Source organism: Aythya fuligula, chromosome 8, assembly GCF_009819795.1.
Source record: "Aythya fuligula isolate bAytFul2 chromosome 8, bAytFul2.pri, whole genome shotgun sequence".
NCBI classification, from domain to species: domain Eukaryota; kingdom Metazoa; phylum Chordata; class Aves; order Anseriformes; family Anatidae; genus Aythya; species Aythya fuligula.
In genome coordinates this window covers 20,345,809-20,362,578 of record NC_045566.1, presented here as the reverse complement: position 1 = coordinate 20,362,578, position 16,770 = coordinate 20,345,809, and positions in this window count along the sequence as shown.

Sequence of the window (16,770 nt, the reverse complement as noted above, 5' to 3'; positions counted from 1 at the left end):
CCGAGGGAGCTTCCCCGCCCCCGCTTCTCCTGCCCAGGCCGGCCCTGCGCGGCGCCCCCCCTTGCTGGTGGCTCACCCGCCCGCGCGGGCGGGGCCCTGCTGGGGCCGCGGGCGGCCCTTCCCTCAGACCTTCCCCGAGGCGGGGCCGGCGGGTGACGGGCACCCCGTGGGTGGCCTCGGCGGTGAGCTTCCCCCGGACGGCACTATGGGTGCCAGGAGGGTATATAAAGCCCCGCGCTGCGGCTGCCTTTAGGTCAGGGCGAGGTGCCCAGCGTGCACCGCGCCGCATGCTAATGAGGGCACGCCCCTTTCCCGGCGAGCGGGGGGCTCGCAGTGCCGTGGGGCGCTGCCGGCTGCTGGGCACCGCCAGCGAGCCCTGTGGGGCCGGCACCCACCCGTGACCGGCTGCGGGGTATCGCTGCTCCCCTAAAACCTACAAAACCCACCAGGGGTGACACAAACCCAAGCACACCTGGCTCTGCCTCCGCCAGGGCCCCCTGCACCTCAGGTCTGCCTTACGGGGTAGAAGCGACCCGATGCTGGGATGGACCCCACACGTGTGTGGACCCCACAGGGGGCCCTGGATACCGGTGCTTGTAGGGCAGTCCTGCTGTGAGGTCCGTACCCCGCCTGCTTTGTGGCACTAAGCACTTTTTGCTGCCTTCCCCCCTTTTGGGCTGGTTTAAATGGGCTGAGCAGTAGGCAGCACTCACCTGGAGCCTTAAACATCCTACCTTTTGGGGATTGTGTGTCATGGCCCTTAGGAAACCTCTTTTTTGGGGAGAAAAGTGATCTTGTGTAAGATGGCACAGGTGCAAATATCTGGTATTTCTGCAAGGCGGAGGTGCTAAAATAACGCACTGTGCTTGCAGCGGCAGGCAGGGAGCAGGCAGCACTGGGGGCAAGCAAGCTGCGGGCAGCCTGAGCGGAGGAGAAGTGAGGGTGGTGGTGGAGGGGGAATGAATGGCAGGTCTCTTCCCTGCCGAGGGATGAGGGTGGCAAGCAGTTTCTGCCTGAGCAGACACGGAGACTCCTGCATGTTGGCAGAGAAACAGAATGAAATTTGAAATGTCAGGGGAAATATTTTTAGAAAGAAGTTTTATGGTCTTGAGCTCGCTCCTCGGGTTTTTAGTTTCAAACTCCTTTCTCGATACCCCTGGGGTTGTAAGGAGTTGGTGAGGTGTTTCTGAGGCAGGTGAGGCAGCTCAGCCACACATGGGGAGGGGCAGTGGGAATTTGCTCACTTGCTTCTAGCTTGGTGTGCTGTTTGGTCTCAATAGCACGGGGGAATGGAGATCAGGAGTCATGAAAAAGTTCAGAGGGTGGATCTGCATTGTCTGGTGTGTGTGAACCGTGTGTCAGGCTTCAGTCAAAGGGCTTAAAAAACGTCGAGGCTGTGGCTGGTGTTGGTGGCTCCTTGCAGCAGGGAGGGCTGGGCTCTGGGTGAGAAGTGATTTCCCATTAGCGTCTTGCTGTGGAAATGTAGAGGCAGGCCAGCTGTCTGCTTGGGCTGGGAGGCTGGGAGAGATTTTCTTCTGTGCTGCTTTGGGCGCTTCAGAGGTAGCGAGAACATCTTTGTGCTGGGGACAAAGCCCTGTGGCCTGCAGGACCACGCTGCTCAGCTCAACAAGGCTGGAGACAGAGGATCCATTTGTCCCATGTTGTGCACTTAGGGGTGCACCGCAGTGATTCTCTGAGGTGCTGGCCCAGCCTTTGAGAAGAAATAGGGGATTCCCCAGGGCTTGCAGCTACACTAAATATCCTGGGGAATCGGGGCATCTGATTGTCTACAGAGGGGCACCTCAACTGGGAAGTTTGCCTGTGAGTTGCTTGCTTATGGCCTCCTGATGAACTTGAGGTAAACTGGGACTAAGGCTCTCTTTTTCTTCCCCATCCTCTCCTAGGAGCCCTGGAAATGCATTAACCTGACGCTAAGTGTTACTCTGACTGATAGCAGCAATTAGGGCCTGTAATCTGAGATCGGGTGTCTGCTACGTGCAGTGCTGTAATTGCTGCCTGGGGGAGCTCCCGTTAAATGCCCTGAGCTGGGATGCTCTGGGAGTGCTGGGATGCTCCTCGATGCCACTGGCTTGCAGAGGGAGGTGTGTGTGTGCCAGGCTCTGAGGATGCGGGGCTCTGTCGCTGCCTGCTTCCCCTCAGCCTTGCTGTGTCTCCACACTGGCTGCCTGCTTAGGAAGGCCCTTGGGGACAAAAAGAGGGCAGCTGAAGATGTCTTTCATTCAGGCCATGCTCAGAAACGGATCCACATCTCTGTCATTGCCATAGGAGCTGTCCAGAGGAATTGTTTCCTGACAGAATTGTGCTGCACAGCGTGGCAGTAGGTGTGCGCACAACACTGCTAGAGGGATGAGGAGGGCTGGTGATATCTCCCGCTACTGTTTTACAGACCCAAAGGTCTTTAAATTTCTCAGTGAAAATGGCTGGAAGCTGAACCAGGCTGCAAATGCTTTCTGCTGGCATTAAGGTGACTGGCTGCATGGTTCCAGCCACGACTTGCGTATTCAGGAGGTAACAGTGCAGCCGAGGGGTGCTGGAAACCCGCCAGCAGCCTGCGATGGGGTGCAAGAGCTCTCAAACGGGTCACTGGCATACGGAGTTCCTTGAAGGTTAGTGAGGGCACATACTCTCTGTGCCTGTGACAGGTGAGTATGGATGGACTGCTTTTGGGGCAGCTCCAGTTCCCACTGAGCTGGAGCTAGCTGTGCCCAAAACACTGATTTATTTAGGAATTAGGCTGGTGAGATGTTCCTTCCTTGCTTTCCCCACTGCACAGAGGAGGCACCGCGGTGCCCAGCTTGTGCTTCTGGCATCTTCTGCCCAGCTGCTTTTAGTCTCACGTGTGTCCCGCTGGGTATAGCAAGGCCACAGTCATTTAGAACTGTTATTTATTAAAAGAAGTGCTGGGTGGTGACCCTGTCTCTGTCCCTTCAGCTCCTGGTGACATCTGTGATGCAGCTGGTCTTAAGAGGTCACTCATTTTCCCCCACTTAATGATCTGCTGTAGAAAGCTTGCTTTCATTGCTTGCTCGGATGTCAATGGGACATGAATATTAATGAAACCTCGGTTGTCCTGTGGTGCTGGCTGTCACGGCCACAGAGGGCTCGTTTGGAGCTGCTGGGCAGTGCGGGGAACTCCGTGATGGAGCTATAATAAAGTGTTCATGAACTCTGCTCCAAGGTGCTGCTCAGGACTTTGAACTTGCGGGCTCCTGGCACAGCGCAATGAGGTGGCTTGGCTGCTTCTCCAGGCTCTTGCGTAGCAGTGTGAACATTAACAGGAAGGGGACTCACTGGGACACTGCTGATACTGCTGGTAGAGGAGAGCTTGTTGTTGCAACTTCAGGTGGCAAATGTGTTGGTTAGTGAAAGTCAACGTCCTCCAGGGCCCTGAGATGGGAGCAGGGGAGGGCAGACACGACACAACATCTATTGCAATGGCCTCTTTTTGCTGGGATCACCTCAAGGAATGAGATGACTGCCTGATGTCTGTGATGTGCACGAGGGAGGAATATAATTTTGAGTCTGGGAAATGGGATTTTGCTGTGTTACTGAGGGAAAGTCCCTTCCAACATCTGTTACCCTACGTGGAAAAGTTGGATGCCAACTGAGATTTCATAGATAAAATAGTTTTTGTTTTGTTTTGTTTTGTTTTTAATTAAGTATTTTACATACTAATCTGGCAAATGTCATATAGGCATTTCACTGTGCCTTTCAACAGTGCATATTTAATATATGCCTTGAATAGCTGCAAAATTGCTTGTCAAAAGCCTACCTTGGAGAGATGACCCCAAATCAAGGTCTCTTGCTCTGAACTCTTATGGGTCTCCATACTGAGAGCCCAGGGTCAAGCTGCTTGGCCTAGGTGGCTGGTGACTCTTATTTTCTTATCTGTGGAAGAGCTTCAACCTGCTGCAGTCCTGGAGAAAGGAGACCACGGGGAGCAAAGCAGCACTTGCTTGCCCTGCTTTCAGGTAGAGCAATCTTATTCCCCTGTTGGCTGGGTTGTTCCCTGCCCACAGTGATCACAGGAGCCCCTCTGCAGGGTTTTTTGGCAGATCAGAGCCTTGGGATCTTGCTGGAATCTGGTCACAGTAATGGACATCCACCTTCAACACCTTCATATGCCTGCACCTGTAGAAATTTCCCTTTAGTTGACCAGGTCTGTGCACCATGCTACACAGAGGGATTGTTCCAAACTCCTCTGATCTAAAGGAGCATCACCTTCCCTTCTGTGTCCTGTCAGGTGTGGCACAGCTGTGCTCATTTATGTTTAAAAACGGTGCGTGTTGGCCACCAAGCTGTGGCTGCTGCAGGCTGTCATGTCCTAACAGCACAGAAAGCCTTTGGTACCCAAATATGCCCGCATTCACTGTGAAATGAGGGACATTCTCTATGGTAGGAAGCCCAATGGGTTGCCTTGGGGAGAACTGCAAGATGGTTTCATATCTGCTCATCTTTGCTCAGAAACACTGGAGATACCCAGCCCTCTAACGAGGGCAGGAAAGACTGACCTACTGACCTACAAAATCCTCTGTGAGCCTGTGTCCATGCACCAGCGTTTCCATGGAGTATAATCCATGTGAGTAGGGAGCAGGAGGGCCTCCTGCACCTGCAGGACCTGAGGGACCTATGCCACTGCTCTTGGAGATCTTAAGTACTGAATATCATCTTGAGGCAGTAAATTATCTTCACAGAGGGAGAAAAAAAGGCCAAAAAAGTTTCGTAGAAGCCTTTGACAGTGTAGGGTAAAAGCATCACCTTTCTTGACATGTTTGTCATGAGAGGAGATTGTATCTGGTGGTAAGATGAAGAGAAGTTGCATGCTGTCTGGTGTTAATTACAAAGGGAAAAACACATGAAAATCAAGCGAAATTGAATCCCACTGCATTTGATATTCCCAGAGTTGAAGGCCTCAGTGCATCTCATTAGTTTAAAACCCCCTGATGGAGAGAACTCAGCTTCGAACAGGAAATTGATATGACATTGAAACCTGGGAGAGGATTAGCCGCCCGCCTGTGAACTTGTCCAAAGGAGTTTAACATGTAAATGTTCCAACAGAGCAGCTCCCTGTGAGAAGGCATGCCAGTTAATTAAGGCCCCCGGGACTGCACGGTTGCAATGAGGGAGGGATGAGGTCTGTGCATGCGGAAAGACCTGCTGCTGTTTGCTCTCTGTGGTAAAAACACTCCGTGGGTTATACAGACAGACCCGGAGCTTTGTGTCTGAGGGCTCTCCCGGTGGAAGAGATGCTTTGATGTAGCTCTCAGACGACTTTGTGGGCGCTGGGTTAGGATTGTGCCCAGCAGGATGTGGTGTTCAGTGACTTCTGGGGCTAACGTGGTGGCCCTTTTGAAGGAGGTATCTGCAGGGGGTGTGTGATGGGGAGCAGAACCTAGATGTTGCCTACAGGTTACTTGGGGACTGGCTTTTGTGCCAAAGACACTGATTCAATTTCTGGACTTCTCAGAGATGCTGAGGGCCTAGAGGTCTGCGAAACTGATGTCTGTGTGCCGAAACATCCCATTGCTGTGACCCACCATCATTGCTCTGAAGGTATGAAAGCTGCAGCTGCACCAAAGCAACGTCCTCACTACTTGCAGAAAGCTTAAGCTCTTTTTTCATTGCTTGAGCTGATGAGAGAGATTTGCCAGGGAATGAAGACCATCAGATACGCCACACTTCTCAATTTATGCCTGTGATCAATCTGCTTTGGGCCCTGCTGGGTTTTCCCTTCTGATGCAGTGTTTTGTAACTGCTGTGTGTGGAGAGAGAGCCATTTCCCATTTTCTCTTGTGATCACCAGCCGTGCTGCGTGCAGTCTTAAGGCAAGGTGCTAATGGTGAAGAATCCAAGGCTCAGTGGCACACCAGGCTTTTCAGTGTCATTTTGCTCTTTTTGAAAACAAAATGTGTTCCTGGGCTGACTGCAACCTGGGCCAGGTACCATTTGGAGGCCATACCAACATCTTTGCGCTTCTCTTGTGTTTGGAGGGCAATTTTGAGTTGAAACATTGCTGTCACCCAGGCAGGAGTTCTGGAAAGAGGGCTGGTGGTGATGTGGGCTCTGAAAACCTGCGGGAATCTGGCTGTCAGCACGATGCCTCTCTTGGACAGAGCCCCCTGCCCAAGGGGCCAGGGGCTGCCAACCTGTGTACCCCTCCAGCACGGGCCTGCTCAGGGGTTTATAAACCCATGCTGCTGGAAGCTAGAGAAGTGTACTGGGAGAAGACCTCCACGTTCCACCTTCTGTTAAGCTCCTTCCATCAGCACCATGCTTGGCTGCTGTTGGAGGTGGGATGCTGAATTAGAGGGACCTGTGGTCTCTTGGCTCACGGCTGTGGTGAATAGCCAGAGGGGTGGGTGGCCATAGCAGCTGCCCAAAGGAAGACCCTCCTTTTGGGAGGCTGTGATCACAAGAGCCAGTTTGGTTCTTACTGAAGGCCTGTTCCTGCTTGAGGGACTTCTGATAACCACGCATGCCTGTGCAGGGCAGGGAATTAAACAGTAAGTAGGATTAATAAAAGCGTATCAAAATATGTAAACATATGTATCTCATCTCTTTGATAATGAAGGAGCGGTTAATAAGTATTTGCAATCAACGTTCCTACGTGAAAGCGTTCTCTGAAAGCAGCTCTGAGACTCTCAAGCAACCCATTTATTTTCATCACTTTAACAGCCTGTTTCCTCGAGGCAGTTGAAATGACTTGCCTGAAGAGCTATCTCCCCATCTTGCCTCCTCCCCACCTAGACAGCCTCCATTTTCTAGGCCTCAGCTTGGCCTCTGGCTCCCGGCCATGTTCTGAGGTGCTGGGACAGATCCCGAGCCTTGTGTTGGCTGGGCTCCTGCTCTGCTGGGGTGTCAGCAGGGCAGGTGGGCGGCTGGGGGTGATGGTGAGAACCTGGATCATAATTACTCATGGGGACATCCCTACCCAAAAGGCAGCACGGGCAGGGAGTCGGGAGCTGCCTCGATGCATGGCCTGGGGGCATGTCCCTTGGGAACAGGCGCACTGGTCGGAAGAGCTCTCGTTGTGGCAGTTTTTGAGCAGGGCTCCTCTTTTGCCATCTTGCTGAAGCAGCTCCTCCTGCTCAAGTGTCCTGAGGACTTGTAGGACACTTTTTCTCAGTCACCCAGTTGCTAATGCCTGTGCCTGTTTCTTTCAGTGCCTTGATGATCTGTCATATACATCCTGGTTCTTCTCTGGGGGGAGGGAGAGGTGCAGGTCCCCGACTGCTTCCAGGACACGTGGCCAGCACATAGGTATGGATGGCCTGGCTAAGGTACAACGACAGGTGATGGGCAAAAGATTCAATTTCCAGGGCTCTTCCCCACAGACTTCTCATGCCGGTTTTGGTGCTCTCTGTGCTGCTGCTTTGCATTCCCCTAAGGCCACAGGAGCCCCTCAGCTTGTGGTGTTCCCCTGGTTCCTGCGGTTGTTCCCCATCCGTTTCTCTGAGGATATGTTTGGGCTCTGCTTTGTGGGATAACTGATGGGACTGTCAGGCCTGTTGTCCCAACAACCCGAGAAGATAAATGGTCCAACACGTGCAGCAGCCTTCGCCGGTCCTGCAGGCCCAGAAGGAACCAGCACCGTGACAGATGGGCTGACGAGCAGCGCTGACACAACTGGGGCAGCATCAATGTCAGAGGGTGAGAACTGCATCCCTCTCCCTTCCTCTTGGCACCCCAGCGCCTCTGGGCCAGACGGCCGCCACTTATCAGCACCTCCTCGCGTTATTGATGTAAGCTGGCAGCATGAGAGCCTCATCTAGGAGGAAGACACTAGTCATGGTCCTAACGTTTCTCTGTGGAGTTACCATCTGTCCTCTCCTCGGATGCTGCTGCCAGGGCGGTGTGGGAACATATCCGATAGTGTCAGTTACGTTTCTGGTTGGACTCTGCTCTGCTCCCTTCTCAGCATACTGTGGCGCTCCTTTTCCTCCAAAAAAAAAAAAAAAAGCGAGCTTCATATGTCTGCACATGTATATGCGTATTTTTAGAGAATTCTAACTTTGTGCTCTGCGGCTTGGCACCTCTGCCCGTGCTCTACCTCGTGCAGCCTCAGCACTGCTTGCTTCTCCTCTCTGTGACATGGGACAGGTTAGTTGTTCCTGCCTGGGGCCCTGGAGCCACTGCAGGTGGTGCAGGGTAAGGTCTCTGAGCATGCTCCAGGCTCAAAGCACCTGCCCCAGGCAAAGCCATGTCACAAACTGCTCTGGGAGACAGTTGTGGTGGTGTCTGTGGCCCACCAGGCCTACGTCACCTGTGAGCCTTCTTGCAGGGAGAAAGACACGAGGGGTTCTGGTGACCTGTAATGATAAATGTTGATGGGAGAGGTGGGGAAAGGAGGCAAAGCAATGGATTGGACCATACAAAATGGCTGCTTTGCATGAGTGATGGGGTTGCTGTATGAGAAATGCTTGCCCAAACTGGTGTGGCTAAAGCAGCCTGTCGGTGTCTCTTCCTTCTCTCCTCAGTCGCCCCAGGAGCCCTCCTTGGGTAGCTGTTACACAAAGCTGGTGGCCATCACACAGGGAGCTCCCAAAGAGCAGAAGCTTTGTGTGTCTAAGTTGTACAAAATAGCCATGGTCTGGGGGTTTTGGGAGGTAAGAATCTTGGTTTTGTATGGAAAAACGTGAAAAAAAATACACGTGACTGTGTGAATTTGTGATGCTAGCTGCTTTGTGGAGGGCTGGCAGAGAAAATGCAATTCACTTCCTATGGAGCTTGCTCAAAAGCCATTTGCACAAAGCAGTCTTGGAGACCGTTCACACCAACGCATTAATGCAAGTGTGATTTGTTCTCCAGCACAGCAGCCTTTGGGGTCCAGCTGTACTCATTAAAAGGACCTTGTTGTTCCTCCTAGTGAGGAGCAAACCCCTCAGGAATCTGTGTGAGATCCCAGACTGGCTCTTTGGGATCCCATTCCTGAGCTGTCCGTGTGCCACCACGTGCCCACCACCTGTCCTGCTGATGAGCACGTAATGCTGGCAGTGCTGGTGCCACAGCAGCCTGCTGCTCGCCTTGGGGCATATGGAGTGGCTGGGCGGGGAGGAGGGATGCTTGCAAAATGCCACGGCTAAAGCTGTTTGTTGGGGATTGTGCTAGTGTGACCACATGACTTTCTCCTTTTGTGAATGGGTGAGGAAAATTTGGCAAGACTGCTGCAAATGAATCTTTTGAGCGTCCTGGAGCTGTGCGCCTCGAGCCACGAGCCAGCTTTACTGTGAAAAATCCATTAGCCATGAGCAAAACTGCTTCTGGGCTAAGCATTCAGTACCTGTTACGGGCTGAATTAGTCCTTAATTTCTGTCCCTGACAGTTAAAATGACTCAGACGTTTTTTTCGTGAGACTGGGTATTGCTTCTGACTACATACCCTGTAGCCATGGCTCTACTGCCTATTAAATTGGTCTCAGAAACCCAGTGACCGTCTTGTCTGCAGGTCAGGGTAGGCTGGTGCTGTCACCTGCATGTTGCTACGTGGCTAGAAGAGCTGCTTTGCTATAGGAAAGCAAATGCCGAGACACTTTTTAGGACTCAATGGCTGCAGGTTTAACAAGATCAATACCACCTCTGCAAAAGATTACATGGTATACTAGGCAGCAAATAGACCACTTCTGCTGGATTTGGAAGCCATTTATAGAGTCTATTAGGGATGCTAAGGTAGAAGGGATGTATCCGGAGTGAATTGCAGAGATGCAGTAACTCACTCCCACGTTAAGGGTTTTGCAGTCTATTAAATAATAGAACTAAAGGCAAAATAAATGAGAATTTCTGTAAGAAGCTTTACCTGCAGCCTCAGCAGCAGCAATGGCAGAGCTGGGCTGTTGCAGCCGTCTGGCTCCTGCTGCTCCCTCTAGAAGGGCTAAAAACCTCCTACGGCCAAGTCAGTAGCCTGATTCTGCTCAAAGGCTGAACCTCCACCCTTACAGAAAGAACAGGGAAGAAAAGCAGCTGCCCAGGAGACAAGAAGGTGGCACCTACAAGCTGCCTGACACAGCAGGGAAGAGCCGGACAAGGGGTAAGACCGGGGCCAGTTTGGATGGAGGTCCTTGCTGCTCCCACCCAGCAACTTGTTGGCTCTCGTACCCCACGGATGGTAGGTCAGAGCGTGTCCCCTGCTGTGAAGTGTCCCCTTTCCCCTGCTCTGCCTCTCATCCCACACAGTGTGCTCTGCAGCTGGTGTTGATGCTGGCCCGTGGTGGGTAGGCTGGAGCTGGGGATTGCTGCTGGGAGCAGCCTCTCCATGCCCAGGCTGCTCTGTCGGCTGTGTTTGAGCTGCCCTTGTGCTGCCATCACCTCCTGTGGTGTGCCCTCAGAATAATTAACTCTAATAACACATGAGCAATAGCCTGCCTGGTCACCCTGCCCGCACAGCAGGGCTCTTGGCTCCTGTCATTTCTCCCATGCTCTGTCCAGTCTCATTTGAAACATCTCGCAGGATGAATTACAGTGCTCTGAGGGAATCTGCAAAATAGGATCACAGGCCAATTGAATCCATCTGCAAAGTATGGGAGCACGATATATCACCCTGCAGATGGATTTTTATTTTTTTTCCCCTCCCTCCTTTATTTTAAAAGACTCTCAGACTGAGGAAGAACAACAAATGCTTAGGAAACAAGCTCTGTGGTGTAATTTGGGAAGTAGCTGGGTCAGGCCGTGCTGACTGGAGGTGTGATGCAGAAGGGGAGGTGATGCTGAAGATGTACGTGGGCAGCAGCAAGGCAGAGATCCACGCTGTGGCATTGCCCAGCCTGGTCTCTCCCAAAGCAGGACGATGTTCTGGGATCATGGCATGGGGTGAAGTGCCTGTGTGCAGGGAGAGACAGGAGCTGAAAACATTTACCAGCAGTGGGAGGCTTTACAGACCAAAAGCTGTCCCAGGCTGGTCAGGAGCTTCACTAGGAGGCACACAGTGCCATGGGGAGGTGCTGCGATGCGTGCAGAGGACTCGGGTACATAAGCCCAGTGTGCTGACCCCACAGGGTCGGGGGGCAGCTACTTTCGGGATGTTGATGTGGCCAAGCCTGCTCCCCTTAGCTCCCCAGCCTGGCGCAGGTGGACTGCTGTGGAAGGAGCGTAACCCCCTGCCCTTTGGGTGGCTGGAGGTTGGCCTCGGCCCGTTCCCAAACCTCCTTTCTCCTAGGGCTGGGATGCTCCAGTCATTGCCCGAGGGGGAAGGGAAATGAGTTAAACCCATCTTCAGACACGTTTGTATTGATTCTGTCACTTTCTTGCTGCTTGCTGACAGGTGATGGATGGCTCATAATGCGACCGGCACAGTACATTACGTTTCCCATCCAGGGACTCCTAAATCATTTCAAATTTTCAAATTCCCTAATCAATATTTTATCAGTAGCAGAAGAAAGCGGAACGGGCCCATTTCTCAAGAGGCAGAGGAGTGAGTGTGTGTGTATGCGTGCCTGCACATATATTTTGTATAGGCAAGTGAGTTTTTGTATTTATAATAGCAACTAAAGCACTGCTAGTACAACAATTATAATACCTGCAACCATAAAAATAAATACAGAAGTAGGACCAGGAGTGATGCTTACGTTTCGGTGACTACGGGATGAAGCAAATGAAGGACTCGCATTTCTGATATGAGCACGTAGGGTTCATGCAGGTGGGGCCTGAGCTGATCTCAGCCAGTCGGTCCAGCCTTGGGCGGGGTGCAGGAGGGCTGGGGTCAGATGGGAACGTGCCTAGGATCTAGCAGGGAGGAAACGTGGTGTGCAGCCTCCTGCCCTGCAGTGGGGCTCAGGTCTGTCACTTGCTGTGGAAGCGGTGGCAGGGCAGTGTCCCCTCAGGGCCTGCCTGGGTTTGGTTTCCTGCTGCCGCGGCGTGCAGCTCCTGGTGGGCACTGAGTGGTCCTGGGCACACAACATGGGCTCTTCTGCTGGCACTGGCTGTTGCAGTAGGGTTTGCTCCAGGCACTTTGGGATGGAGGGAGGCTACAGAAAGAAGTACCGATGCTTTTTGGAGGAGGTGGGGAGGGCTCTGCGATGTTCATCCCCGCTCTGCAGCAGCTAGTTCTGCTCTGAGGCTCAGGCTCACAGACTCGGCGTGTCCTCTACTCCGGGCTACCTTCAGCAGAAGGTCCCAGCTCCTGTCCAGCGTCTGGCTTCCTGCCTGGCTTTGGAGTGCAGGAGCTCAGGTGAGAATGGAGCTAGTTGCTGCTTCCCCTGCAAGATGATCCCATGAAGCAGGCAGAGCAGGAGCGTGCCTGCCCACCCCATGGGTCCTGTCCTGTGCCAGTGGTCTCGCATGCCCACTCTCCACATCCCCTGGCCTCTTCTGTTCAACAGCCTCTCTCTGTTGAACTGTTCTTAGACTGCTTTTTTATTCCCTGGCTGGATTTTTTTTTTTTTTTTCAAGTAAAAGATTTATTCTTGAGATGTTCCCACCACCGACCCCCCTGAAGAGAGCCTCCGAACAGCACAGATGTGAGGCTAAACATAACCCTCCTTGTTACTGTCACCTCTCCTCAGCGTCTGCTTGGGTGCCCTGGTGTCGTCCTCGCTTCCGAGCGCTGTTTCACAGCTCGCTCGTGGCTTGCCGCGGGAGCAGGCGGCGCAGCGTGGCACGGCACTCGCAAAACTGCTGCTGATGTCCTGGCTCTGTCCCAGGCTGTGCAGGGACACCAGCCCTTTTGGCCTGCAGGTAGGTGAGGTGTGCTGCTGTCCCCTCTCTGTCATCACACGCAGAGAGCTGCTGCTCCATTTGGCAGGGAGGGGAGGGCCTGTGGGTTGTGCTCTCAGAGCTGCTCCCATCCCCAGAGGCACCAGCCCTGCTTGGGGATTGCAGTGAGGCGTGTGGGAATAACCCACCTCCCTCTCCTCAAAGCCTGGGCTGATCCAGGAGGGCAGGAATCCCGAGGAAGGGCTCCTGTCAACGTGCAGGGAGGTTGCTCCAGCCCAGCAGAGCCCATGAGCGTTCATCCTCTGGAAGGTAAATGGCTCCTCCTTCATGCCCAGCGGTGTGCCTGAGGCAGGATGTAAAAGATGCCTTTTTCCTGAAGAAGAAAGACGGGTGTTGTTTAATGGTCTGGTGGCCACTCAGGGTTGGATGTGGAAGGACTGCAGTAAAATGGGGCTCATCCAGCCATGTGCTGCGCTGGACAGCATGCATCTGAGTCTGGGAGCAGAGACAAGTACCAAGCTGCTTCCCGGAGAGATGTTTGTCAGGTACCTATCGCCAGCCTCTCCTCAAAGCAAACTTGGTCACCCAGACAACCTGCTGCCTTCTCTTTAATATGCACTGGCATGAGTTGTCTTTCTCCTGGCTCTCTTTGACGTTAACCTCTGCTTGTTCTGGGGCTTTTTGAGGACAGGCCGTGTGTTTCACTGCCTGTGGGGCGAGAGGCAGATGCAGACCTTGGTGCTTCACGCTGGCACCCTCGCCAGGCACACCTGAGAGCCTGTCAATACTTGATCTTGACAACTACTGCACTCGGCTGATAAATTCAGTCCTTCACCAGAAGAGGTGAAGCCCATTGTGTGTGGATGGCCCTAAACACTGTCTGCCGGGGTGAGAGATGTTCTGAGAAGGTCTGTACCGCAGAGGAAAGACCCGTACAGCCTGCAGAAGTTGCTGTGGTTCTGTACTTTGGTTCTTGTCCTCATGGTTGCTGCGGGAAGGAGGTGAGAAGCTGGGGACTCTGCAGGCAGTACTGCGAGGGGCAGCTTGAGCAGGAGGGGATGGGGTCAGCTGGCTCCCCAAAGGACAGTGCTTACCCCCGATTTGTTCTTGGGACAAGGAATATGTCTAACCCCGAAGCTCCGGGACACAGGTCCACACGGCACCCTGCATGCTTTAAAACATCCTTGGATGGGGGCTGGAGGAAATCTCAGGCTGGGAGAGGGATTTACATCCCTCAGGATAAAACCTGGTGGCAAGAAGGAGATCTCAGCTTTGCTGGCTGGCTGCCTAGGTTGGCAGCAGGGCCGGGTGATCTCGGCCCTGGCACAGGGGGACAGAGCTGCTTGTGGTGCTGCCTCTGCTCTAAGGACAGAGCTCTCTGCATCTGAGCTAGTCCCGTTCTTTGCTATACCACATTGACCGGAGGGGAGTCCCTCTGCTCATTTTGTCTTTGTACAGAGTGGTCTGGGGAGGTCGGATTTGCCTGCTTTGTCCGGGTCTAAGCTAGATGCTGATAAGCAAATAGCTGTTTTTCCCTGCCAGCCACTTCTGCCAAGCCAGAAATAGCCTGCCTGAGTTAGCTCACCATAGCAGCATTTCTCATTCAAAAGTTAATAAGCTTTGAAATTGGATTTTAATCAACTAATCTTTGATCCTAGGCACTAGAGCTCCATTAGGAGGGTCCAGTAAACCAAGTTTCATCTTTCTCTCTCGTGGTGTCTTTTTTTTTGCCCCAGTTTTGCAAATAAAAGGCTGGGAGATGTTTTACCATATGAGGACTGGTGTGTTGTAGGATTTCTGTTGCCCCTGCTCTTGTGATCTGATCCATCCCGTAGATGAATGGAAAAGCTCATCTCTGGCAGACGTCTGCTTTCTCAAGGTTGTTTGACAACTCCTTTTGGGGAAAGTGCCAGAGCTCTTTGAATCCAGCCCTGTGCTAGAAACCAGATGAGGTGGGACAAGGAATGGGAGATCTGCAGTGGCCCTAGCCACATCCCTGCTATTCCCAGCATCAAAATAGGGAGCCATGAATCCCATGTCCAACAGAATTGCAGAATAGCTGATGTTGGAGGGACCTCTAGGGATCATTTAGACCAACCTGCCTGCGCAAAGCAGGGTCAGATGGAGCTGCAGCACTTGAGTATCTCCAGGGAAGCAGACTTGGAGAACCTCCAAGGGTGGACGCCTCCCTGGCAACCTGGTCAGCTGTTTCATTGCCCTTATGGTAAAGAAGGTTGTGTGTTTAAACAGAATTTCTGTATTTCAGTTCATGCCTGTTACCACCAAGAGGACCCTGGCTCCCTCATCTTTGCTCCTCCTTCTTGGTGCACGGGGTTGTGCCTGCCCACACATGGGGCTTTGTCTTCCCGATAAACCTGCTGAGGTTCTCCAGCCTGTCGAGGTCCCCCTGAATGGCAGTGCAGCCATCTGGGCTGCTGACCACTTCTCCCTGCTTTGTCTCATTCACAAACTCGCAGGCAGTGCACTGTCCTGTCATCTGAGTCACTGATGAAGGTCATTAAGGGACCTTTTGTCCCCTCTTTGTGGATTTTGGCAGGCAGCAAAGGCCGTTATAGCTAGACTTTCAGGGTTATGTAGTTGCACTTCCACCGAGGGGATGGATTTGGTTCAGATCTCTCCGAGTTGTTATTCAGACTCCCCATAAATCTGAGCAAACACTCCTGTCTTGGTTTACCCTCTGAAGACTTCTCTCTTGCTCCGATGGAGTAGAGCCTGATTTTATTTTTTCAAGCTATATTTAGGTTCTGGTGCACAGGCACCCGTCTCATGCAGAAGTACTAGCTTAGTGAGCTCTCCAAGGACCAAACACAGCTCCTGTGCCGTTCAGGGCTAGGGCTCTGCTTGCTCTAATGAGCATCTCAGCCCCTGGGCTGCAGGGGGATGCTGCGAAAGACCCGCAGCGGGCTTGCTGGAGGTGGTCTGGGTTTGATGGCACGCTGGCAGGGCGAGCCAGGTGTGTGAGCAGTCCCTGCCTGTGCCTGAGCTCTGCTCTCCAGTACTTTTGTTAGCTGTCACTTAGGGTGCCGTGCTTCCCTTGCCCAGGGCTGTGAACATCTGACCAGACATTTGTCTCCTTTCCTATAAGGAAGGAGGAGGGAAGGAGTGTAGCAGTCCTTCCAAACACACTTTAGAGGGTAGAATGTCTCTATCCAATATAAAGCTGCCCCGGTGGCTGGCTTTTACTATTTCCAACACTTTCCAGGGATGTTGAGCCCCATGCTGGAACTTGGCAGGAATGTGAACTGCCTGATGCTGGCTTTAGGGGGCTGGCAGGCACCCTGGGGTAAGCTGGTGTGCTGCACAGGGCCTGGGGTGAGCCCGCTTCACCCAGAGGGGTGCTGCCAGCCAGCCCATCTGCACGAGGAATTAAAAGTGATGTTAATCAAGCAAGCCCCAGGCCAGTGCAGTCGGCAGGGCTGATCCTATGAGGGTAAGGAAAGGGATGCCCGTCCCTTCTTGTGTTAGCAGCGATCTTTCTCTTGTGGCATTTGGTGGCTGATTACTTTGCAAGGCTTTTTGGAGAGCAGTAGCCCAATGCCATAACAGAACGTTGTTTTAACCTGCCTGGGGCTGTCTGGTGTGGTGCTTTAGGGCCTGGGCTCTGTGTCTCCCAGAGTGTGTCCAACTTTCTTGTCCCCATCAGTGATGGCTGAGCATGGAGCCAGGTTTCCAAAATCAGTTTTGGAAACTATTCCATGCGCTGTGGGAATTTTCTTTTTGGGTCAAAAGCAGATGTAGCTTGAACCACCTCGGACGGTTTGCCACAGAGTGCCTCTTCCTATTCCTTCCTCTACATCCTCCAGGCACTCTGGATTTTTCCTCCTTGTGCTACCAGCCACTGGAAGGACTGGAACCACTGAAGATGCCCCTTGCTGGATGTGTGTGTACATTGAAGAGACTCTGGCTATGGGGAAGGCTGTGGGAGCTGGGATGTGAGACATGAGTTCAGAACATGGGAGACACGGTTTTGAGTCCTTGCTCTACTTGATTCAGAGCAAACAGCTTTTTCTCCCCCCTCACAGGCTAGGGAATCTCTGACCTGATCTGTGCTGTCATTCCCCTAACCTTCCTCACCAAACTTTAC